The sequence below is a fragment of the Thalassophryne amazonica genome, chromosome 2, assembly GCF_902500255.1.
Source record: "Thalassophryne amazonica chromosome 2, fThaAma1.1, whole genome shotgun sequence".
Taxonomy (NCBI): domain Eukaryota; kingdom Metazoa; phylum Chordata; class Actinopteri; order Batrachoidiformes; family Batrachoididae; genus Thalassophryne; species Thalassophryne amazonica.
This window is the reverse complement of record NC_047104.1, coordinates 1539690-1566590: the sequence shown is the minus strand read 5'-3', so window position 1 is coordinate 1566590 and position 26901 is coordinate 1539690.

Sequence of the window (26901 nt, the reverse complement as noted above, 5' to 3'; positions counted from 1 at the left end):
ATCCGATCGACTTCAAATTTGGTCAAAATCATCACAACACAATGGTGATCAAAAGTTATCAAAAGATTCTAATTAAGTCAAAAGGCGTGGCTGCTAGGGGTCGTCAAACTTTGGCGAGCTTTTCGGAGCACGCCATTTCACTTCAAACGGCTGTCACGCCCACAAACATCATCGTAGATCCTTCAAACTTGCTGGACATGATGAGGGCTCCGCCCTGAACGTCTACATATCTTACGTTCCTACCTCCGCCATAGCGCCCCCCAGTGGTGGCGGGAAATGTCCTATTTTTACTTTAAGAGGTCCTGATGTCACATACTTAACCCAATCAACTTAATTCCACTTTTAAAACATGCAGAACAAATTGGTGAACGTAGGCGATGAACGCCGTGAAGTTACGAGTAACGGCATCCGTGTGGCGGTGTGCCGAATATTAACCATTCCTATAGCGTTTTTTTTTGGAGTAGGGAGATGAAAATTGGTACACGTGTGACTTGCATAGACGTACAAAAAGTCTCTTGCACCAAGAGTCTACTCCAAACAGGAAGTCGGCCATTTTGAATTTTCTTCTCATTTTGGCGTGATTTCCACATGTTGTATTTGAACGAACTCCTCCTAGGGATTTTGTCCAATGCACTTCAAATTTCTTACAGATCACCCAGAAATGATACTGACCAAAAGTTATTGAAAGCTTTTCTGTATGTCGAAGGGTGTGGCCGCTATGGTGCCGCCATTTTGACCCTTCGCCATATGAACATTATACTTAAACAGGTACTGAAGTCACATATTTAACCCCATCAACTTCCTTCCACTTCTAAAACATGCAGAACAACTTGGTGAACGTAGGCGATGATCGCCGTGAAGTTACGAGTAACGGCATCCGTGTGGCAGCGTGCCAAATATTGCCCATTCGCCATGAAATTACGTTCTTCCTTTTGACGGCTTTAATTTTGTCATATCATCATGAAAATTGATACACAGGTCAAGCACGACAACCTCTTAGAATTCATAGGGGCATCGCCCGTGGGCGGGGCAAAATGCCTCAATAGCGCCCCCTTGAAACTTTCCAAAACCCCTCGCCATAGGGTTTTTTTTGGAGTAGGGAGATGAAAATTGGTACACATGTGTGACTTGCATAGATGTACAAAAAAGTCTCTTGCACCAAGAGTCTACTCCAAACAGGAAGTTTGAACTTTCTTCTCATTTTGAAATGATTTCCACATGTTGTATTTGAACGAACTCCCCCAAGGGATTTTGTCCAATGCACTTCAAATTTATTTAACAGCATCCACAGATGATACTAAGCAAAAGTTATCGAAAGCTTTTCTTTATGTCGAAGGGTGTGGCCGCTATGGTGCCATAATTTTGACCCTTTGCCATGGAACATCGAGTCATGATAACTCCTTCATGCTTTGCCTGATTGACTTGAAACTTCACATGTATGATGACGGTTGGCTCCTGAACACACCCAGCCCCTCTGTTTGTACACTGAGTGCCCCCTAGTGGATGAACAATCAACATGTCATAACTCCTTGATGCATTGTATGATTTGTTTAAAATTTTAACTGTGTGATGAGTGGTTGCCCCTGCATGCACATGCCCACATGTGGTCACAAGACAACACACTGCCCTGGGTAGGCGGTCGTGTGGAACGAGGGCCCGTATATGACTGCTTGCAGTCCTAGTTAGGGCCCGAGTAGGCAACGTCCTACGAGGACCCTATTGTAATTGCGCTGTTTATTATTATTATTTTTATTATTATTATTATTATTATTATTATTATTATTATTATTATTATTATTCTCACTCTTGAAATCGAAATTTCGGCCTCTTCGAATTGCTCAAAAACTCACCAAACTTTCCAAAGTCGTTCGGCCGGATCCGAAATTCGATATTTTGGGGGGCGTCGCACATGGTCGCAGAAAAATCGCGAAATAGCGCCCCCTAGAAATTTTCAAAAACCCCTCCTCATTGGGCTTTTTTCATCGTAGCCTCACGAAATACGGTACGCATATTTACCATGCAGGACACACGAAAAAGTCTATTACTGTCATGGTGAAATATCGACAGGAAGTTGGCCATTTTGATTTTAAGTTTCGATTTTGAGCAAATTTTTGCCATTTTTGGCCATTTCCACTACTTACATTTGAACAAACTCGACCTAGGGATTTCATCCGATCGTCTTCAAATATGGTCAAAATCATCACAACACAATGGTGATCAAAAGTTATCAAAAGATTCTAATTAAGTCAAAAGGCGTGGCTGCTAGGGGTCGTCAAACTTTGGCGAGCTTTTCGGAGCACGCTATTTCACTTCAAACGGCTGTCACACCCACATACTTCATCGTAGATCCTTCAAACTTGCTGGACATGATGAGGGCTCCGCCCTGAACGTCTACATATCTTAAGTTCCCACCTGCCCTATAGCGCCCACCAGTGGTGGTGGGAAATGTCCTATTTTTCTTTAAGAGGTCCTGATGTCACATACTTAACCCAATCAACTTAATTCCACTTCTAAAACATGCAGAACAAATTGGTGAATGTAGGCAATGAACGCTGTGAAGTTACGAGTAACGGCATCTGTGTGGTGGCGTGCTGAATATTGCCCATTCGCCATGAAATTACGTTCTTCCTTTTGACGGCTTTAATTTTGTCACATCATCATGAAAATTGATACACAGGTCGAGCACGACAACCTCTTACAATTCATAGGGGCGTTGCCCATGGGCGGGGCAAAATGCCTCAATAGCGCCCCCTTGAAACTTTCAAAAATCCCTCCCCATAGGGGTTTTTTTGGAGTAGGGAGATGAAAATTGGTACACATGTGTGACTTGCATAGATGTACAAAAAAGTCTCTTGCACCATGAGTCTACTCTAAACAGGAAGTCAGCCATTTTGAATTTTCTTCTCATTTTGAAATGATTTCCACATGTTGTATTTGAACGAACTCCTCCTAGGGATTTTGTCCAATGCACTTCAAATTTCTTTGACAGCATCCAAAGATGATACTGACCAAAAGTTATCCAAAGCTTTTCTCTATGTTGAAGGGTGTGGCCGCTATGGTGCCGCCATTTTGACCCTTTGCCATGGAACATCAAGTCATGATAACTCCTTCATGCTTTGCCTGATTGACTTGAAACTTCACATGTATGATGACGGTTGGCCCCTGAACACACCTGGCCCCTCTGTTTGTACACTGAGCACCCCCTAGTGGATGAACAATCAACATGTCATAACTCCTTGATGCATTGTGTGATTTGTTTAAAATTTTAACTGTGTGATGAGTGGTTACCCCTGCATGCACATGCCCACATGTGGTCACAAGGGCACCCACTGGCCTGGGTAGGCGGTCGCGCGGAACAAAGGCCCGTATATGACTGCTTGCAGTCCTAGTTATTATTATTATTATTATTATTATTATTAATATTATTACATCCGCCAACAACATAATAAAATCAGTGCTGTTTATTTATTTGTCTGTCTGTTAGAAGGGTTACATCAAAACTACTGCACAGATTTTGACAAAATTTAGGCCATGGAAGACTTCACTGAATTTTGGAGGTAATCCGGATCAGGATTGGCGGACATCAGAAATCTCTGTTGCTCTTGTTATTATTATTTTTTATTTTATTTTTACTTCTATTTTGTCATTTGATTTTTAAAAGGAGCACAATGTAAATAAGTGTTTTCACCCGCTTGTCATCCACGTCCGTCCTTTGAACTTACTAAATAAAATCACACATGCAGTTTTAATATGAAGATGATTTATCGCCCCTGCTGGAAATGTGTGTGAGTCCAGAATGTAAATATTCAGAATGTCCATTGTTCAGTGTTGTTAGCTAATATCTGTTTCTAATAATAATAATAATAATCATAATAAATTTTATTTATACTGCACATTACATCTGATTCCAAATCTCAAAGTGCTACAGAGACAAAAAATAACAATAAAAACATCATAAAATATACACATCAGTTAATAACATTGACTGTAAGCTTTCCTAAAAAGATAAGTTTTTAGTTCTTTCTTAAAAGCATCAGCCGTCTGTGGGGCCCTGAGGTGGTCTGGTAGAGCGTTCCACAGACGAGGAGCAGCGGCCTCAAAAGCTCGGTCCCCCATGGTCTTGAACCATGTCCTGGGCAGCAGAAGACAGTGCTGTTGGCCTGACCGGGTTCTACCTGAGGTGTGTAGAGTGAGCAGGTCTGTGAGGTAGGTGGGGGAATCACCATAGAGGCAGTGGTGGGTGTGCAGAAGGACCTTGTAATCTGTACGGAGGTGAACAGGGAGCCAGTGGAGGGTGTGGAGGATGGGGGTGATGTGCTTGTATTTCCGCACCCTCATCAGGACCCTGGCAGTGCTGTTCTGAACATAGTGGAGCTTTTGAATGCTCCTGCCAGGGATCCCAGTGAGGAGTGCGTTACAGTAGTCCAACCTGGAGGAGACGAAGGCATGGAAAAATATTAGTCCTATCAACGTTCTGTTATGGCAGCATTCATCATCATCATCGGGAATCCTTCACAAGTGAGTAAGACTGTCCATTGCTAGTAAGATTGTATAAGAGCAGTAGGGCTGAGATTACTTGTGCACCCTACGGTGCCTCATGAGGCCAATACGGGAAGCGTAAGTTTGCTGGCACACCGAACAGAAGAATGAGGAGGTGGTTGAAGGAGTTATCTTTTCACACCTCTTGCAATTTTGTCACTTCTCCTCTTGCCTGCGTCATCTTGCAAGCTCGAAGGAGTTGACCCTCTCATGGGTTGCGCTTCTCCATCACGACCGATCGTAGGCAAGCTCTTCCCAGTTGTCTGCGCTTATATTGGCGTCTCACTAATTTAGAAGATGTTCACTTAGCCTGGAAAAAGAGTCTGTTGCTCTATAAAAAAGCCCTCCATAAAGCTAGGACATCTTACTACTCATCACTAATTGAAGAAAATAAGAACAACCCCAGGTTTCTTTTCAGCACTGTAGCCAGGCTGACAGAGTCAGAGCTCTATTGAGCCGAGTATTCCTTTAACTTTAACTAGTAATGACTTCATGACTTTCTTTGCTAATAAAATTTTAACTATTAGAGAAAAAATTACTCATAACCATCCCAAAGACGTATCGTTATCTTTGGCTGCTTTCAGTGATGCCGGTATTTGGTTAGACTCTTTCTCTCAGATTGTTCTGTCTGAGTTATTTTCATTAGTTACTTCATCCAAACCATCAACATGTTTATTAGACCCCATTCCTACCAGGCTGCTCAAGGAAGCCCTACCATTATTTAATGCTTCGATCTTAAATATGATCAATCTATCTTTATTAGTTGGCTATGTACCACAGGCTTTTAAGGTGGCAGTAATTAAACCATTACTTAAAAAGCCATCACTTGACCCAGCTATCTTAGCTAATTATAGGCCAATCTCCAACCTTCCTTTTCTCTCACATTTCTTCCTGTTTCTTCCTGTTAAAAGGGAGTTTTTCCTTCCCACTGTCGCCAAGTGCTTGCTCACAGGGGGTCGTTTTGACCATTGGGGTTTTTATGTAATTATTGTATGGCCTTGCCTTACAATATAAAGCACCTTGGGGCAACTGTTTGTTGTGATTTGGCGCTATATAAATAAAATTGATTGATTGATTGATTGATATTACAAGCTTTCAGAGCAGCCTTATTGTCTTTACAATGCTTCCTCTGCCTTCCTATTGATCTTGCTCCAAAGCTGAGCTTGCCATAGAGAATTTGCTTGGGGAGGCGTGTTTCATCCATTCTGTGCAGCGGAGTTGGTTTTGGATTATCATGGCCTCTATGCTTCTGCAGTCGGTTTTCACTGTTGTTGGTCTGACATTTCATCCAGCTAATACCTAGAATGTGGTGCTTGTAGGTGGGCCAGATTTCTGAGCCATAGAGGAGGGATGTTAACATGGCGGCTTTGAAGATCTTCACCTTGGTATTGGATTGTACACAGCTCTCTTGAAATACCCTCTCACACATTCGTCCAAAGGCATAACTGGCGACACGAAGGCGGTGCTGGATCTCATCATATTAGATGAGATCAATCCAGATTGGATCTCGTCCCATATGCCCAGATATGGGAAAGATTCAACATTTTCCAGGGCAGACTCATTGATCTTAAAGGAAGGGTGGCCATTCATTTGAGCTGGCGAAGGTTGGAAAAGAACCTCAGTCTTTTTCACATTTACAGACCGGCCCAACCGTTGGTATGCTTGCCCAAACACATTCAGAATAGCCTCTTGTGATGTGGCGCAGACACAGTTGTTGTCAGCGTATTGAAGTTCGATAATGGAAGTTGTGCAGGTCTTGGTTTTAGTGATTGAATAGGCCCCTATCCAAGCGGTAGGTGATTGCTATTCCTTCAGGAAGGTGGTTTTTTGTTATCTGAAAGATTGCTAATATAAAAATTGAGAAAAGTGTGGGTGCAATCACACAGCCTTGTTTAACACCGGTTCGCACTTCAAAGAGTTCACTATTGGAGCAGTTGTAAATAAATTGACTGCATTTATATAGCGCATTTCCATCTGCATCAGACGCGCAAAGCCCTTTACAAATAATGCCTCACATTCACTCCAATGTCAGGGGTGAATGTGCCAGTTGTCAAGAACTCTTGCAACCATGCCGTCATGGAGAGGTTTGAGAATGGTGATGAATTTCTCAGGGCAGCCATATTTGGCTAGGAGTCTCCACAAGGCCTCACTGTTGACAAAGTCAAAGGCCTTAGATAGATCGATAAAGGCCATGTAGAGTGGTTGGTGCTGCTTGCGACATTTCTCTTGATGGTTGATGCTGCTCGCGACATTTCTCTTGAAGTTGCTGAGCCGTAAAGATCATGTCTATCATTCAGAGGTGAGGCAGTTTGTTGAGTGGTGTGATTCCAGTTACCTTACTTTAAATGTTAAAAAGACAGAGGAAGTCATTTTTGACCCAAAGTTAGTTGGCAATCACAACCCTGTAATTATACACCAGCAACCAATCACACAGGTGCAATCGTACAAATATCTTGGTGTCTGTATAGACAGTTCCCTTACATGGAACACTCATGTTGACTGGTTATGTTCCCGCTTGAATCAACGACTCTATTTTCTACGGTGTTTTCATGGAGTCGACCAAAAAATGATGTTACTGTTTTATCAGGCAGTTCTTGAAAGCATTCTAAGATATGGCATAACCACTTGGTTTGGGAACCTTCCTGTGTCCCTAAGATCAAAATTAAACTACCTTGTTCTCACAGCAATGAAAATCATTGGTTTGAAACAGTATAACAATCCTCAGTCAGTTTTTGATCAGTGCGTGATGAAGCAAGCGGACAGAATTCTTTCGGACTCCTCCCATGTTCTGCACACGCAATACGAGTTGCTACCATCGGGTCGGTGTTTCAGAGTCCCCCATTGCAGACTGAATAGATATAGGAACTCTTTTGTTCCTATATCAATCATAGCCCTTAACAAATATTATAATAAACACCGCTAACAATCAGGCACATTAGGAGGTTTTAGTACTTGTATGTTTTTTTATTTATTTTTATTCTTTATTTATGTATGTATTTATTTATTGTTATGAACTGTTTATGTCTTGTTCTGTATCTTTGTATGGGTCATGATTTTTGAGAAGTCCAAGACAAATTTCCCCATGGGGACATTAAAAGTATCTATCTATCTATCTATCTATCTATCTATCTATCTATCTATCTATCTATCTATCTATCTATCTATCTATCTATCTATCTATCTATCTATCTATCTATCTATCTATCTATCTATCTATCTATCTATCTATCTATCTATCTATCTATCTATCTATCTATCTATCTATCTATCTATCTATCTATCTATCTATCTATCTATCTATCTATCTATCTATCTATCTATCTATCTATCTATCTATCTATCTATCTATCTATCTATCTATCTATCTATCTATGTCAGTGGTTCCTCTGTGAGCACGGAAACTGCACTGCGCCTCTGGGAGGAATGTTTCGGCATGAGGATGGAGACGGTTCGCCAAGACTCATGAGATTATTTTGCCTGCAATGGCCAGCAGCGAGATACCACGATAATGTTTGCATTCTGATTTGTCTCCTTTCTTAAAGACTTTGATAATAGCAGCGTCTCGCAGGTCCAATGGTAGTTCCTCACTTTTCTAGATGAGGAGGGTGAGCTTATAGATGCAGCAATCTAAATCAATCCCTCCGTGCATAAATATCTCTGCAGGAATTCCATCAGTGCCTGGAGCTTTGCCATTTTTCATCTGTGCAATAGCGGTTCGTATCTCGGAGGGCCTTGGTTCACTCCCGAGCTCCTGGTTTATAGGTAGTTGCTGAATGTTGTCATAAACAGCCTCGTCGACAAAGGAGTCGCAGTTCAAGAGCTCACAGAATTTTTCAATTTCAATTTTCAATTTATTTTCATTTATATAGCGCCAAATCACAACAGAGTTGCCTCAAAGTGCTGCACACAGGTAAGGTCTAACCTTACCAACCCCAGAGCAACAGTGGTAAGGAAAAACTCCCTCTGAGGAAGAAACCTCAAGCAGACCAGACTCAAAGGGGTGACCCTCTGCTTGGGCCATGCTACAAACATAAATTACAGAACAATTCATATAACAATTCACGGACGAATATACAAGAAATGCTATTGGTGCACAGGACAGGAGGATCGCCAACACGAATACAACTCCCATCTCTGGATGGAGCTGCACGCACCTTAAACTAAAACTTAAAAGAAAAAACAGAATCAGGCATCAGAAAGATAAAAAAAAAATACTGTATAATTTGCGGATTAAACAACAAGAAAAATAGAGAAATACTAAGGTGATCGTCGGCCACTAGCCCTAAACTTCACTAAAAGACCCAGAATTTAGGTAAAGTTGAGGCTGCAGCCCGCTCCAATTACTAATAAATGAATTAAAAGAGTAAAAAGCGTAAAACAAAACTGTACCAGTATGCTGCCATATGAAAGGGAAAATAAGTGCGTCTTAAGTCTGGACTTGAAAGTCTCCACAGAATCTGACTGTTTTATTGACACAGGGAGATCATTCCACAGAACAGGGGCACGATAAGAGAAAGCTCTGTGACCCACAGACTTCTTATTCACCCTAGGGACACAAAGTAGTCCTGCACCCTGAGAACGTAAAGCCTGGGCTGGTACGTAAGGTTTAATTAGGTCAGCTAGGTAGGGAGGTGCCAGTCCATGAACAATTTATAGGTTAGTAGCAGAACCTTAAAATCTGATCTCACTGGGACAGTAAGCCAGTGAAGAGATGCCAAAATGAGTGTAATGTGGTCGAACTTTCTGCTTCGTGTAAAAGTCTGGATGCAGCATTTTAAACCAATTGGAGACCCCTAATGCTGGACTGTGGTAAACCAGAAAATAGAACATTGCAGTAGTCCAATCTAGAAGAGATAAATGCATGGATCAGAGTCTCAGCATCAGCCATAGACAGGATGGGACGAATCTTCACTATATTTCGCAGGTGGAAGAAAGCAGTCCTAGTGATTTTTCTAATGTGGAGGCCAAAGGACAATGAAGGACCAAAAATTACCCCAAGGTTCCTCACTTTGTCAGTGTGATGTATGACACATGAGCCGAGACTGTGCGTTAACTGGTCAAATTGATGCCGATGTCTCACTGGACCAAGAACCATCATTTCAGTCTTATCAGAGTTTAAAAGTAGGAAGTTTCTAGACATTCAACTTCTCACTGCTGCAAGGCAATCTTCTAAGGATTTCATGTGAACGAGATTACCAGCAGTTATCGGCATGTATAACTGAGTATCATCTGCATAGCAGTGAAAGGTAATCCCAAAATGCTGCAATATGTGTCCAAGGGACACATATTATATATAAAGGGAGAAAAGCAGGGGGCCTAAGACAGACCCCTGTGGAACCCCAAATTTCATGTCACTAAGTTTAGAGGTAGTGTTACTGTATAAAACACAGTGAGAACGACTGGTCAAGTATGACGTCAGCGATGCAAGGGCACTCCCAGTAATCCCAAAATGATTTTCCAGCCTATCAAGTAGAATATGATGATCCACTGTATCAAATGTAGCACTGAGATCTAACAGCAACACAACCGTAGTGGTGTCCAAATCCATTGTAAGCAGAAGATCATTCACCATTTTAGTGTGAGCCGTCTCTGTAGAATGATATTTTCTAAAAGCAGACTGCAGTGACTCAAAGAGATTATTCTCAGTAAAATAGTCTACGAGCTGCCGTGACACCACTTTTTCCAGAATTTTAGAGAAAAATGAGAGATTTGATATCGGCCGATAGTTTGTCAATACACTACGGTCAAGATTAGGTTTCTTAAGTAATGGTTTAATCACTGCAGATTTGAAACATTTAGGAACAGATCCAGAAGTTAAAGAAAGATTAATAATTTCCAGCACAGTCGGCCCAAGAGTGGACCACAGGTCCTTAAACAGTTTTGTTGGTATAGGATCAAATAAACAGGTTGTGCTTTTTGTTGACATTACGGGTTTTGTCAGCATGTCTAGTGAGATACTATCAAATTCTGTAAATCTAGGTAATACCTCAGTAGCGGCGCCCACCTCAATAGCAGGGTGTAGTGGCTGGATTAAGGCATGCTGGGATATGTTTAACCTGATGTCTTCTATGTTCTTCTCAAAGTAATCCAGGAAATCTTGTGCTGTAAAAGGAGAGCGAACTACAGGTGGTTGTCCATGAATAAGTGTTGCCACCGTGTCGAACAAGAACTTTGAGTTTGCTTGTTTTTGTTGATCAAATCAGAGTAATAAGTCCACTTTGTAGCCAATAATGCATGCTTATAGTCTAAGATAGCATCACGCCACGCAAGGTGGAATACTTCTAATTTTGAACGATGCCATTTTCATTCTAGACCTCTTGCCTTATGCTTGAGGTCACGCAGATAATCATTGAACCAAGGTGACTATGATTTGGGGGAGCGCAGTTTTAACACAGGTGGTGCAATCATGTGGAGTGTAGTTTTGAGCTCTGAGTTTAAACTATCCACAAGTCTGTCTACTGACTGGGTATTTGTCAAAAGTGAGGCTAAGACATCAGGCAGTCTAGCTTTGAGTTCAGTCTTAGTTGAGGAGTTGATGCATCGCTGTAATGATATATAAGTTTGTTGTTCCACTAAACATGGCAGCGAAACTGTAAACTTAATAAGTGAGTGATCAGACACCACTGATGTAAGAGGCATGATGTCAATATTCATAACAGCAATACCACATGCGAGAACCAGATCCAGGCTATTTCCACTGCTAGCATCTTTCAAGAGAGTTCCATTATTATGCTTAACTGCTACTACGCCATACACGCTTGCACCATATATCATCTTAGTGGCATTAAATAAACTGCGGGTGTCTCCTTTGTCAGCAAGACTTTGAATCTCAATTGCCTTATTTGTCCACCACTCATCCTTTAAACAATGAATTTGCCTCTGGACTTAAGCTTTAATGGCATGATAGGTTTTTCTTTTGCTCTCATTCGAGAACTCGCGCTGCCAATCAATAAAAGCTTTCCTCTTTTCAGATATTAGCTCTGTGATCCCACGGTCATTTTCATCAAACCACTCCTGATGGTTCAGAGACCGATACCCAATGGATTTCTCACAGCAGCAGATTATCGCTGCCTTAAGTTCTTCCCAATATTTTATGGCATAGTCATCATCATCACCGACAGCAGAAGTAAGAGTTTGGCGAAATGATAGTTGAAAAGTTCACATTTTTCCAGATGGTCAAGTTTCACAACATCAAACCTTCGAAGCGTCAGTGTCACCATATTCCGCCTTTTTGGCTGTAACTTGAGGGACATGACAGCAGGATGAGTTGAGGGTCAGTCCAGCAGTCATCGGCACTTACCATCGCCTTTGTAATTCTGACCTCACTCAGGTCATACACATGGACTATGGCATAGTCAATTAAATGCCAATGCTTAGACCTAGGATGCTGCCAAGTTGCCTTAAACTTGTTCCTCTGACGGAATAGAGTGTTGGTAATGACAAGACGGTGCTCGGCACACAAGGTGAGTAACAGCAATCCATTGGAATTACATTTTCCAATACTGTCTTTGCCGATTGTACCCTTCCAGAGCTCATTATCCCTGCCAACCCTTGCATTAAAGTCACCAAGGAGAACAATATGGTCAGCTTTGTGGGTGTTGGTCAGAATTGAGTCTAAGGTTGAAAAGAAGACTTCTTTTGCTTCATCTTCAGCATCTAAAGTAGGGGCATAAGCACAGATGATGAAAGTGTACTGGTTATTGGACAAAGGTAAGCGTAAGGTCATAATACATTAATTTATGCCTTGTGGGAGTTCGGTAAGGCACTTGATCATATCGGTTTTGATAGCAGAGCTGATGCCATGGAACCTTGGCTGCTCTTCAGGCCTGCCTCCACCAACTTCCTTTAGCTGCCCCAATCTGGCTCTTCTCACTTCCTGCAGAGCAGTGATGTCAACATCAAAACTGCTAATTTCTCTGGATACAAGAGCAGTTTTTCTCTCGGGACGGTCAGAGTTTCTAGTATCGTCTAATAGGGTGCATACGTTTCATGTTCCAAAATTCATCTTGTAGGTTTTTGGAATTGAATTGAAAATCTTTAATGTCCCCGGAGGGTAATTTGGTTTGCAGCAAAAGTTCAGAATCAGACAATAAAATCTCACATGGCACAAGTGATAATACAAATCAATACATACATACATAGTCATCACAAATTACAGTACAGCATTTTGTTCCCAACAAATTCACCTACAGCCTATTAAGGAATCTAATGGCAGACAGGACAAAGGATTTTAAATATCTATTTGATTTGGCCTGACAAGAGAATGAGTACCTCCTCTTAGATGGGAGGAGTTGAAACTCTGCATCAAGAGGATGGAGAGGATTGGCCAGAATGGCCCTCTGAGTGGCTCTGGTTTGATAAACATTGTCAAGTTCACTCAGGCTAATGCCAGTTGTTATTTGGCAGAGTTTGACCACATTCTTCATCCTGCTCTTATTTTTTATGCTGATGCTCCCAAACCAACAAATCATTGCAAATGTTAAAACAGACTCAATAAAAGATAAGTAAAACAGTTTAAGAAACTTCTTATTGACATTAAACAGCCTCTGATTTACTTTCCTGCAGATGGCATCTGAGTTGGTCTCAAAAGACAGTTTGTCATCCAGGATGGTGCCTAAGTACTTAAAATGACTGACTAAGTCCACAGCTGTACCTTTGACAAAGGTTTGGGATGCAACAGGTGGTTCCTTACGGAAATCAATGATCACGTCTTTCGTTTTTGACACATTAATTTGCAGATAAGAGTTGTCACACCATCTAACAAAATAGTCAAGGACTGGTCTGTGGCACACCTCATGGTCCTGCAGAAGGCTGACAATCACAGAGTCATCAGCAAATTTTATAATGTACCTCGACTCGAACCTGCTCTTACAGTCGTTAGTGTAAAGCATGAACAATTGAGGTGACAAAACGCTTCCCCGGGGCGAGCCTGTGGAACACAACAGAGTCTCGGACAGGGTTTCATTAACACGAGTTCTCTGAGGCCTAGTTGTCAGAAAATCAACTAACCAGCATATAGTTCCCAAAACAACACTGGGTATTTCTGAAAGCCTTTGAGCAAGGACAAGAGGCTGCAAAACAAAGATGTATGTGTGTTTTCCTTCCTTCGAGGTTCCTGAAAACTAAATTTAATAGTGTCGCCAAGGCGTCCTCCACCTCTTTCCTGGGGTGGAGGACGCCTGAAGTGGATCAATCACAGTCTGCGTCATAGCAAGGAAGCTCTTTTTCACTATACGCTCAAAGCTCTTCATCACCACTGAGGTGAGAGCCACAGGGCGATAGTCATTTAATGATTTAGGTGATGGTACCTTTGCCACAGGAACAATAATGGATTCTTTCCATAAGGTGAGAACTTTATTAAGTGACAAGGACCACTGGAAAATGTGTGTGAAGATTCTACTTAAGAATGGGGCACAGCCTTTAAGTAGTAGGCTGCTTATTTGGATTAGGGAGCTCCCAGCTCCCAATTCAGATCAGGGAGACAGACACCCTCTCTACTTTTAAGATTAGGCTTAAAACTTTCCTTTTTGCTAAAGCTTATAGTTAGGGCTGGATCAGGTGACCCTGAACCATCCCTTAGTTATGCTGCTATAGACTTAGACTGCTGGGGGGTTCCCATGATGCACTGTTTCTTTCTCTTTTTGCTCTGTATGCACCACTCTGCATTTAATCATTAGTGATTGATCTCTGCTCCCCTCCACAGCATGTCTTTTTCCTGGTTCTCTCCCTCAGCCCCAACCAGTCCCAGCAGAAGACTGCCCCTCCCTGAGCCTGGTTCTGCTGGAGGTTTCTTCCTGTTAAAAGGGAGTTTTTCCTTCCCACTGTAGCCAAGTGCTTGCTCACAGGGGGTCGTTTTGACCGTTGGGGTTTTACATAATTATTGTATGGCCTTGCCTTACAATATAAAGCGCATTGGGGCAACTGTTGTTGTGATTTGGCGCTATATAAATAAAATTGATTTGATTTAATTTGATTTGATTTATTCCATCCGACCCTTGGGTTAGTTTTTTCAGAAGTGCTCAACACGCTAATTTCATCTATCTGAATCCCACTGCTTAATGGGACTTCTCTAAATTTAGAGAGTTCTTCAGAGAAATCACTTGAATCAAATCTCAAATAGAACTGATTTCATTCTTCTGCCAGGGTGGAGTCAGATTTGTCTGTGTTAGTCTTTTTTCTTGTCCTGGATCCCTATCATGGACTTAATTCCTCTCCAAGCGCAGCAAGAACTACCCAACCTGAATTCATCCTGTATCTTGTCCTTATACTGCATTTTAGCCAGCTTGAGTTCCCTTTTCACCATTTTTTGGACTTCTTTTTGTTCAGATAAATTTCCTTGATAGTAAACTATTTTTTGTTATTGATAGAATTCTTGAGGGATTTGCTGACCCAAGGCTTATTATGAGGTTACAGTGTGATTGTCTTTCTTGGGATTATCATCTCTCCACAGAAGGTAATATATTTTACCACAGTATCGGTCAGTTCATCCAGATTAGTGCAAGAGTCTTTAAAAACATCCCAGTTCATGCTATGGAAACATCCATTCAGTTCGCGAATAGCGCTCTCTGTCCATAGACGGACCTCTTTACGCTCAACTTTCCCCTTCTTGAGGGTCGGCTGGTAGACCGGAGCAAGCAGGACACAGCAGTGGTCAGAAGAGCCAAGTAGAGCCAATGGGAAGGATTTGTAAGTTCCCTTTATAGTGCCGTAGCACAAGTCCAGTGTTTTACCATGTCGCATTGGACATTTCACGTACTGGTACAAATGACCAAGATGCTGATTCAGACTACAAGTGTCAAAGTCACCTAGGATGAAATGTGGGGAATCAGGGCATTTATTCTGCAGTTGGTGCACAACTTTAGCAGTGGAGGACGCTGCTTCTGCCATGTTTGCTCTGGGATGTATATAAACCACTGTCATGAACACCTGTGGGATCTCCCATGGCAGATAAAATGGGCACAGTGAGACCAGCAAGAGTTCAATGTGGGGACTACATATAGATTCTCTTATTTTGACAGTCTTGCAACAGTGGGGATTGACGTACAAGCACACGCCCCCTCCCAGTGATTTGCCGGTGATTTGTGCGTCACAATCAAGCCGGAAGGGCTGACAAAACCATCACTTTCAAAATCATGAATCAGATCATAATCCTTAAACCAGGTCTCAGTTAAAGCTATCACACAGGCTTCCCTGTACTCCGAGAGATGCTTCACATTCACTTGAAGCTCGTCCACCTTGTTTCTCAAAGACTGCGCGTTGATGAGGATAATTGAAGGGAACGGTAAGCGGCGGAGTCCTAGTCTCCGCAGCCGCTGACGCATGCCTCCGGCCACACTTCCTCATTCGAACCGCAGTCTGCTGCCGAGGGCTTCCGGGTCTGTAAGGGGCTGTTAGCCTCGCTGCTACTGATGTCAGCTGATCTGAATGAGAGCCTCCAGCCCGATTCCTCCATGAACCACAAAAACACCATTTCAAACCCCAAAACCCTAAACTCCAATGGTGCATTGCAACACAATGTCCATTGTTCATTCTTCAGCTAATATCCATAGTTTCTCCAAAATATTAATCCTGTCAACTTTCTGCTTTTGCAGCGTTAATCCTTGACCCAAAATATATAAATATACCAAAGGGCAAATGTCAGCTCTCCCCGATTTCTGCGTGATTGAAGCCACGCATACACACACACATGCGTGCGTGCACACACACACATACATACATAGGCCACTTGTTATAATATACAGTAGATAATTTCACAAATGGAGCCCAAAATTTCTTGTTTTTATTTTATTATTTACCAACCTTTAAACACACAGACACACACGTGTGTATATATATATATATATATATATATATATATATATATATATATATATATATATATATACACAGACACACCATATATATGCCATAGGTATTAAAGGCACTGCGCTGCGGTGGTTTGAATCATATTTATCTAATAGATTACAATTTGTTCATGTAAATGGGGAATCTTCTTCACAGACTAAGGTTAATTATGGAGTTCCACAAGGTTCTGTGCTAGGACCAATTTTATTCACTTTATACATGCTTGCCTTAGGCAGTATTATTAGACGGCATTGCTTAAATTTTCATTGTTACGCAGATGATACCCAGCTTTATCTATCCATGAAGCCAGAGGACACACACCAATTAGCTAAACTGCAGGATTGTCTTACAGACATAAAGACATGGATGACCTCTAATTTCCTGCTTTTAAACTCAGATAAAACTGAAGTTATTGTACTTGGCCCCACAAATCTTAGAAACATGGTGTCTAACCAGATCCTTACTCTGGATGGCATTACCCTGACCTCTAGTAATACTGTGAGAAATCTTGGAGTCATTTTTGATCAGGATATGTCATTCAAAGCGCATATTAAACAAATATGTAGGACTGCTTTTTTGCATTTGTGCAATATCTCTAAAATTAGAAAGGTCTTGTCTCAGAGTGATGCTGAAAAACTAATTCATGCATTTATTTCCTCTAGGCTGGACTATTGTAATTCATTATTATCAGGTTGTCCTAAAAGTTCCCTGAAAAGCCTTCAGTTAATTCAAAATGCTGCAGCTAGAGTACTGACGGGGACTAGAAGGAGAGAGCATATCTCACCCATATTGGCCTCTCTTCATTGGCTTCCTGTTAATTCTAGAATAGAATTTAAAATTCTTCTTCTTACTTATAAGGTTTTGAATAATCAGGTCCCATCTTATCTTAGGGACCTCGTAGTACCATATTACCCCAATAGAGCGCTTCGCTCTCAGACTGCAGGCTTACTTGTAGTTCCTAGGGTTTGTAAGAGTAGAATGGGAGGCAGAGCCTTCAGCTTTCAGGCTATATATATACATATATATATATATATATATATATATATATATATATATATATATATATATATATATATATATATATATATATATAAACTGTGCAATGGCTCTTGGGATTGTTTTGGGCAATGAAGGATCCTCCTGCTGTGTTCTTCATTTTCTGTATTCATCTGCTGAAGTCCAAGGAGTCTTCAAAATGAGACAACTTATCACATCTTTATGACACAGCATTCAAAGGATGTCTCCCCTGAAGTGAGACACATCCTGGACAATGCAGCGGAAGAGTCTTTTGACCAAGACATCATGGGTTCAATTCCCCATCAGCCATCAAAATCACTAAGGCTTCTTGAGCAAAGTCATTAATCCCCCGGTTGCTCTGTGTGTGTGTGTGTGTGTGTGTGTGTGTGTGTGTGTGTGTGTGTGTGTGTGTGTGTGTGTGTGTGTGTGTGTGTGTGTGTGTGTGTGTGTGTGTGTGTGTGTGTGTGTGTGTGTGTGTGTGTTGTGGTTTGTCTGAATCTCCCAAACTAATTCTTTCAGGCTGCATTTTGAGAATAATTCCTCCTCTGCAGCTCTGGAGGTGAGCCGTGCCCAGAAATGCTTCGGGAAAACCTGGGAAAGTTGCTTTTTGGATTTCAGCCGCTGTCATCATCCGAGGGCCGAGGAAGTGGAGGAGAAACTCTCCTTCTGAAAGTCTGACAGGTTGCGTGAGCACCATGAAAGAGCAACTGAGGGCAGAACTTTGGTTTTCTTCAACCGGCGAACGCCGAACTTTTCTGACTTCATGTTGCATCGAGTCAAAATTCACAGAAACTAAACTATGAAAGTGACTCACAGCAGCAAGTGAGCGAGTCTGTTCATGTACACGTCTCTGTGGGCTGTCATCACAACACCATCAACCAAACACCTGTTGATGTGCCCTCAAGCAAGGCGCTTGGAGGAATTTGGAGCTGAAAAGCTAAAAGCTGAGTGAGGAGCTGAAGGATCCAGGCGCTCACGAAGGGATCAAACATGAGACGCCTTCAGAATATTTAATCAGCTCGAAATCTCAAGAATTCCTTCCTTCTTTGTTTCCTCCTTTCCTATCCTGTTGCTGCAGCTCCTGCCTTCATCCTTTTCTCATCTTCCTCTGCTCTCTTTCCTTCTCATTTCCTGCTTCTCTTTTATTGTTTTCTTCTTGCTTCCTCTTCTTGCTTCCTTTCCTTGTTTCTTCTTGATCACTTTCTTTCTATTTCCTGCCCCTCTTCCCTGTTTCTTCCTTCCCTCTACTGTGTCCTTCACTTCCTTTTTGTTTCTTCCACTTATCACCTTCTTGCATCCTGTTTCCTTGTCTCCAGTTTCTTACTTCCTATTTCCTCCTCCTCTCTCCAGTTTCCTCCGCTTCTGTTCTGTTTCCTCCCCTTATCTCCTTGTCGTTTCCTATCCTTTTTCCTCCTCTACAGTTTCTTGCTTCTTATTTCATCCTCTCCTTTCCTGTTTTCTCCTCTTCTCTTTCCTCCGCTTCTTCTCCCTCCTGTTCTGTTTCACATTTTGTCTTCTTGGCACAAGGTTTGTGGTGTTAATGAAGTGACAACGCTCCTGTGTCATTAAGTGCACACACGTGTTCAAGAAACAACAATCTCAGGAGACAGAGAGAGAGAGAAAGAGAGAGAGCAAAGGCGACAAGGAGGAGGAAAAATTGATAAGAGGAGGAAATGAATGAGGAAGTTCCAACATGGTCTTCAGTTGCCATCTTCATGGTATTTAAGAGTTTAGAACCTATAACCTCCCCAGGCAGTGATGGCAGCCAGTACAAGGTAGCACCCTGCACCAAATTTGTCAGTTTGTTCTTGGTCTTACTTGGGTTCCGTGAGGTAGAAACAACAAAGGAACGTTCTGACACAATGGTGCTGTTCTGTAGTGGACGTGGGTTCTGTCTTGGGAGACATGGGTTCTGTGGTGGTGGACATGGGTTCTGTGGTGGACGTGGGTTCTGTGGTGGACATGGGTTCTGTGGTGGACATGGGTTCTGTGGTGGTGGACGTGGGTTCTGTGGTGGACGTGGGTTCTGTGGTGGACGTGGGTTCTGTGGTGGTGGACGTGGGTTCTGTGGTGGACGTGGGTTCTGTGGTGTGGACGTGGGTTCTGTGGTGGACGTGGGTTCTGTGGTGGTGGACGTGGGTTCTGTGGTGGTGGACGTGGGTTCTGTGGTGGTGGAATTGGGTTCTGTGGTGGTGGACGTGGGTTCTGTGGTGGACGTGGGTTCTGTGGTGTGGACGTGGGTTCTGTGGTGGACGTGGGTTCTGTGGTGGTGGACGTGGGTTCTGTGGTGGTGGACGTGGGTTCTGTGGTGGACATGGGTTCTGTGGTGGTGGAATTGGGTTCTGTGGTGGTGGACGTGGGTTCTGTGGTGGACGTGGGTTCTGTGGTGTGGACGTGGGTTCTGTGGTGGACGTGGGTTCCGTGGTGGTGGACGTGGGTTCTGTGGTGGTGGACGTGGGTTCTGTGGTGGACATGGGTTCTGTGGTGGTGGAATTGGGTTCTGTGGTGGTGGACGTGGGTTCTGTGGTGGACATGGGTTCTGTGGTGGTGGACGTGGGTTCTGTGGTGGTGGACGTGGGTTCTGTGGTGGACGTGGGTTCTGTGGTGGACATGGGTTCTGTGGTGGTGGACGTGGGTTCTGTGGTGGATGTGGGTTCTGTGGTGGTGGACGTGGGTTCTGTGGTGGACATGGGTTCTGTGGTGGTGGACATGGGTTCTGTGGTGGACGTGGGTTCTGTGGTGGACATGGGTTCTGTGGTGGTGGACATGGGTTCTGTGGTGGACGTGGGTTCTGTGGTGGACGTGGGTTCTGTGGTGGTGGACATGGGTTCTGTGGTGGATGTGGGTTCTGTGGTGGACATGGGTTCTGTGGTGGTGGACATGGGTTCTGTGGTGGACGTGGGTTCTGTGGTGGTGGACATGGGTTCTGTGGTGGACGTGGGTTCTGTGGTGGACGTGGGTTCTGTGTTGGGAGACGTGGTTTCTCTGGTGGACGTGGGTTCTGTGGTGGTGGACGTGGGTTCTCGATGTGGGTTCTGTGGTGGTGGACATGGGTTCTGTGGTGGACGTGGGTTCTGTGGTGGACATGGGTTCTGTGGTGGTGGACATGGGTTCTGTGGTGGTGGACGTGGGTTCTGTGGTGCACATGGGTTCTGTGGTGGTGGACATGGGTTCTGTGGTGGACGTGGGTTCTGTGGTGGTGGACGTGGGTTCTGTGGTGGACGTGGGTTCTGTGGTGGTGGAATTGGGTTCTGTGGTGGTGGACGTGGGTTCTGTGGTGGACATGGGTTCTGTGGTGGTGGACATGGGTTCTGTGGTGGACGTGGGTTCTGTGGTGGACATGGGTTCTGTGGTGGACGTGGGTTCTGTGGTGGACGTGGGTTCTGTGGTGGTGGACATGGGTTCTGTGGTGGACGTGGGTTCTGTGGTGGACATGGGTTCTGTGGTGGTGGACATGGGTTCTGTGGTGGACGTGGGTTCTGTGGTGGTGGACATGGGTTCTGTGGTGGACGTGGGTTCTGTGGTGGACGTGGGTTCTGTGTTGGGAGACGTGGTTTCTCTGGTGGACGTGGGTTCTGTGGTGGTGGACGTGGGTTCTCGACGTGGGTTCTGTGGTGGTGGACATGGGTTCTGTGGTGGACGTGGGTTCTGTGGTGGACATGGGTTCTGTGGTGGTGGACATGGGTTCTGTGGTGGACGTGGGTTCTGTGATGGTGGACATGGGTTCTGTGGTGGTGGACGTGGGTTCTGTGGTGGTGGACATGGGTTCTGTGGTGGTGGACGTGGGTTCTGTGGTGCACATGGGTTCTGTGGTGGTGGACATGGGTTCTGTGGTGGACGTGGGTTCTGTGGTGGACATGGGTTCTGTGGTGGTGGACGTGGGTTCTGTGGTGGACGTGGGTTCTGTGGTGGTGGAATTGGGTTCTGTGGTGGTGGACGTGGGTTCTGTGGCGGACATGGGTTCTGTGGTGGACGTGGGTTCTGTGGTGGACGTGGGTTCTGTGGCGGACATGGGTTCTGTGGTGGACGTGGGTTCTGTGGTGGTGGACATCAATCAATCAATCAATCAATCAATTTTTTATATAGCGCCAAATCACAACAAACAGTTGCCCCAAGGCGCTTTATATTGTAAGGCAAGGCCATACAATAATTATGTAAAACCCCAACGGTCAAAACGACCCCCTGTGAGCAAGCACTTGGCTACAGTGGGAAGGAAAAACTCCCTTTTAACAGGAAGAAACCTCCAGCAGAACCAGGCTCAGGGAGGGGCAGTCTTCTGCTGGGACTGGTTGGGGCTGAGGGAGAGAACCAGGAAAAAGACATGCTGTGGAGGGGAGCAGAGATCAATCACTAATGATTAAATGCAGAGTGGTGCATACAGAGCAAAAAGAGAAAGAAACAGTGCATCATGGGAACCCCCCAGCAGTCTACGTCTATAGCAGCATAACTAAGGGATGGTTCAGGGTCACCTGATCCAGCCCTAACTATAAACTTTAGCAAAAAGGAAAGTTTTAAGCCTAATCTTAAAAGTAGAGAGGGTGTCTGTCTCCCTGATCTGAATTGGGAGCTGGTTCCACAGGAGAGGAGCCTGAAAGCTGAAGGCTCTGCCTCCCATTGTACTCTTACAAACCCTAGGAACTACAAGTAAGCCTGCAGTCTGAGAGCGAAGTGCTCTATTGGGGTGATATGGTACTACGAGGTCCCTAAGATAAGATGGGACCTGATTATTCAAAACCTTATAAGTAAGAAGAAGAATTTTAAATTCTATTCTAGAATTAACAGGAAGCCAATGAAGAGAGGCCAATATGGGCTTGATATGCTCTCTCCTTCTAGTCCCCGTCAGTACTCTAGCTGCAGCATTTTGAATTAACTGAAGGCTTTTTAGGGAACTTTTAGGACAACCTGATAATAATGAATTACAATAGTCCAGCCTAGAGGAAATAAATGCATGAATTAGTTTTTCAGCATCACTCAGACAAGACCTTTCTGATTTTAGAGATATTGCGTAAATGCAAAAAAGCAATCCTACATATTTGTTTAATATGCGCTTTGAATGACATATCCTGATCAAAAATGACTCCAAGATTTCTCACAGTATTACTAGAGGTCAGGGTAATGCCATCCAGAGTAAGGATCTGGTTAGACACCATGTTTCTAAGATTTGTGGGGCCAAGTACAATAACTTCAGTTTTATCTGAGTTTAAAAGCAGGAAATTAGAGGTCATCCATGTCTTTATGTCTGTAAGACAATCCTGCAGTTTAGCTAATTGGTGTGTGTCCTCTGGCTTCATGGATAGATAAAGCTGGGTATCATCTGCGTAACAATGAAAATTTAAGCAATACCGTCTAATAATACTGCCTAGGGGAAGAATGTATAAAGTGAATAAAATTGGTCCTAGCACAGAACCTTGTGGAACTCCATAATTAACTTTAGTCTGTGAAGAAGATTCCCCATTTACATGAACAAATTGTAATCTATTAGACAAATATGATTCAAACCACCGCAGCGCAGTGCCTTTAATACCTATGGCATGCTCTAATCGCTGTAATAAAATTTTATGGTCAACAGTATCAAAAGCAGCACTGAGGTCTAACAGAACAAGCACAGAGATGAGTCCACTGTCCGAGGCCATAAGAAGATCATTTGTAACCTTCACTAATGCTGTTTCTGTACTATGATGAATTCTAAAACCTGACTGAAACTCTTCAAATAGACCATTCCTCTGCAGATGATCAGTTAGCTGTTTTACAACTACCCTTTCAAGAATTTTTGAGAGAAAAGGAAGGTTGGAGATTGGCCTATAATTAGCTAAGATAGCTGGGTCAAGTGATGGCTTTTTAAGTAATGGTTTAATTACTGCCACCTTAAAAGCCTGTGGTACATAGCCAACTAACAAAGATAGATTGATCATATTTAAGATTGAAGCATTAAATAATGGTAGGGCTTCCTTGAGCAGCCTGGTAGGAATGGGGTCTAATAAACATGTTGATGGTTTGGATGAAGTAACTAATGAAAATAACTCAGACAGAACAATCAGAGGAAAGAGTCTAACCAAATACCGACATCACTGAAAGCAGCCAAAGATAACGATACGTCTTTGGGATGGTTATGAGTAATTTTTTCTCTAATAGTTAAAATTTTGTTAGCAAAGAAAGTCATGAAGTCATTACTAGTTAAAGTTAATGGAATACTCAGCTCAATAGAGCTCTGACTCTTTGTCAGCCTGGCTACAGTGCTGAAAAGAAACCTGGGGTTGTTCTTATTTTCTTCAATTAGTGATGAGTAGAAAGATGTCCTAGCTTTACGGAGGGCTTTTTTATAGAGCAACAGACTCTTTTTCCAGGCTAAGTGAAGATCTTCTAAATTAGTGAGATGCCATTTCCTCTCCAACTTACGGGTTATCTGCTTTAAGCTACGTGTTTGTGAGTTATACCACGGAGTCAGACACTTCTGATTTAAAGCTCTCTTTTTCAGAGGAGCTACAGCATCCAAAGTTGTCTTCAATGAGGATGTAAAACTATTGACGAGATACTCTATCTCACTTACAGAGTTTAGGTAGCTACTCTGCACTGTGTTGGTATATGGCATTAGAGAACATAAAGAAGAAATCATATCCTTAAACCTAGTTACAGCGCTTTCTGAAAGACTTCTAGTGTAATGAAACTTATTCCCCACTGCTGGGTAGTCCATCAGAGTAAATGTAAATGTTATTAAGAAATGATCAGACAGAAGGGAGTTTTCAGGGAATACTGTTAAGTCTTCTATTTCCATACCATAAGTCAGAACAAGATCTAAGATATGATTAAAGTGGTGGGTGGACTCATTTACATTTTGAGCAAAGCCAATAGAGTCTAACAATAGATTAAATGCGGTGTTGAGGCTGTCATTCTCAGCATCTATGTGGATGTTAAAATCACCCACTATAATTATCTTATCTGAGCTAAGCACTAAGTCAGACAAAAGGTCTGAAAATTCACAGAGAAACTCACAGTAACGACCAGGTGGACGATAGATAATAACAAATAAAACTGGTTTTTGGGACTTCCAATTTGGATGGACAAGACTAAGAGTCAAGCTTTCAAATGAATTAAAGCTCTGTCTGGGTTTTTGATTAATTAATAAGCTGGAATGGAAGATTGCTGCTAATCCTCCGCCTCGGCCCGTGCTACGAGCATTCTGACAGTTAGTGTGACTCGGGGGTGTTGACTCATTTAAACTAACATATTCATCCTGCTGTAACCAGGTTTCTGTTAGGCAGAATAAATCAATATGTTGATCAATTATTATATCATTTACCAACAGGGACTTAGAAGAGAGAGACCTAATGTTTAATAGACCACATTTAACTGTTTTAGTCTGTGGTGCAGTTGAAGGTGCTATATTATTTTTTATTTTCTTTTTGAATTTTTATGCTTAAATAGATTTTTGCTGGTTATTGGTAGTCTGGGAGCAGGCACCGTCTCTACGGGGATGGGGTAATGAGGGGATGGCACACATGCGCACGAGGGTTCAAACATGTCTGATGTAAAAACATATGAATGAAATCCATATAGTTTTTGAAAAAAATAAAAAGGACCTATACTTTACGGACAGCCCTTGTATATCTCATTGTCCTCTTCATCCTCAGCTGACATTTTAATTCAGTCACAACAAAGTTGCCTCAAGGCGCTTCACACCTTTAAGACCTAACCTTACCAATCCTGACCACCTTATCTCCTCCATACCCCACCAGGTCCAGACCCCCCCTCCCCCAATCCTGCTGCGCTTGGACATGTGTTGGTGTTCCCCACCCAAGGGAGGGTGAAACCCTTAAAATGTGATGGGACCCAGAATAATAAAATTTTTAAATTTTAAATTTCTCATTTTTATTTTCTATTCAGTTTTTTTTTTTTTTTATGCATTTCTTAGTTTGAATATCAGACTGTAGACCAGGTTTCTGCTGCCTCATGATGCACTGCGCCTGACCACACCCACTCCCACAGACACACACTCCCATGATCACAGACAGCATGGGATCTAACCACAGACATTTTGGTGACTAAACACACCACTCTGTCACCTCAGCTGCAGTTGCATATTTGTAAAAATGATGTTTTTCAGAATAGGTCTGAGGTCCAGATGGTTTTCTGTCACTGTGGAAATAAAACCGTCTGGTTGTGCTGAGTCCTTTAAATCCCGACTAAAGTCACATGTTTCCTCTGAATGATCATTTCTGGTTTGTGGGTCGTATGTAATCCTGCCTGGACAAACTGTCCATTGGAGAAGAATCGATTTCATTGTGCTGTTAGTGAGTTACACTTCCATTTATGGAGACACATTTAAGTTTTATTGTATATTATAAATGTGTTTAACATTAATTGCTGTTGTTTGTGCTCATTCAGTTTTTCTTTCATCTTCTACCGCTTACTCCAGTTAAGGGTCGCGGGGGGCTGGAGCCTATCCCAGCAGTCATAGAACGCGAGGCGGGGTACACCCAGGACAGGACGCTAGTCTGTCACAGGGCCACAAATAGACAAACCAACACAGACACACCCACACACACACCTACGGACAATTTATTTATTTATTTATTTTAAAGATTCCAATTCACCTAACCCGCATGTCTTTGGATGTGGGAGGAAACCGGAGCACCCAGAGGAAACCCACGCAAACACGGGGAGAACATGCAAACTCCACACAGAAAGGCCACGGGAATTGAACCCACGACCTTCTTGCTGTGAAGCAACAGTGCTAACCACTAAGCCACCGTGCTGCCCGCTCATTCAGTTTTAATTAAGAAAAACTTATTGTGTAATTTTTGATGGTATAGCACTTTGAAATGTGTAATTGTGTAGTAGAAAGTGCTATAAAAGGTAATATTGTAATTATATATACATACACACACTTGAAAAAAAACTTTATCAAAATAATATCATAAAACAGACTTATTTATTAAAGGCAGTTTGTCTACACATTGTGATGTTAATCCATTATATCGCGTAAAGGAAGATGAACGTGAACAGCCATTTGCTGTTTCTTCAGTGTTTGGGGTGAAAGTGCAAAATCACATCATGCAAGTGGCAGCTGTGGGCGGGGCCGGGAGACGACGGCTGATGTCACATGGGTTAAATTTAGTGTTACAGTTATGGTGTGGGTGACTGACAGTCACAGGGCAGGAAATGCCAGAGTCCTCGTGGTCAGCTGATGACGGTCCCTGCTGTCAACTTTATTCATCTTTACGATGCACCGCAGACACACTTCCACCTTTTACCCTCCGACGACAAAGACGGACATTTTGAAACAGATTCAGTCTTTTTCTCATTGCCAGATTTGGCACTTTGATATGGGCTTCAGTTTTCAGCACTGGAGGTTAAATCCACATTTCACACCAGGTGGTCAATAACACTGCAGTTTGGATTGTGATATCACATCAGCCACACCCACCCCAGAGTGGATCACATCCACCACAGAGTGGATCACATCCACCCAGAGTGGATCACATCCACCGCACAGTGGATTAC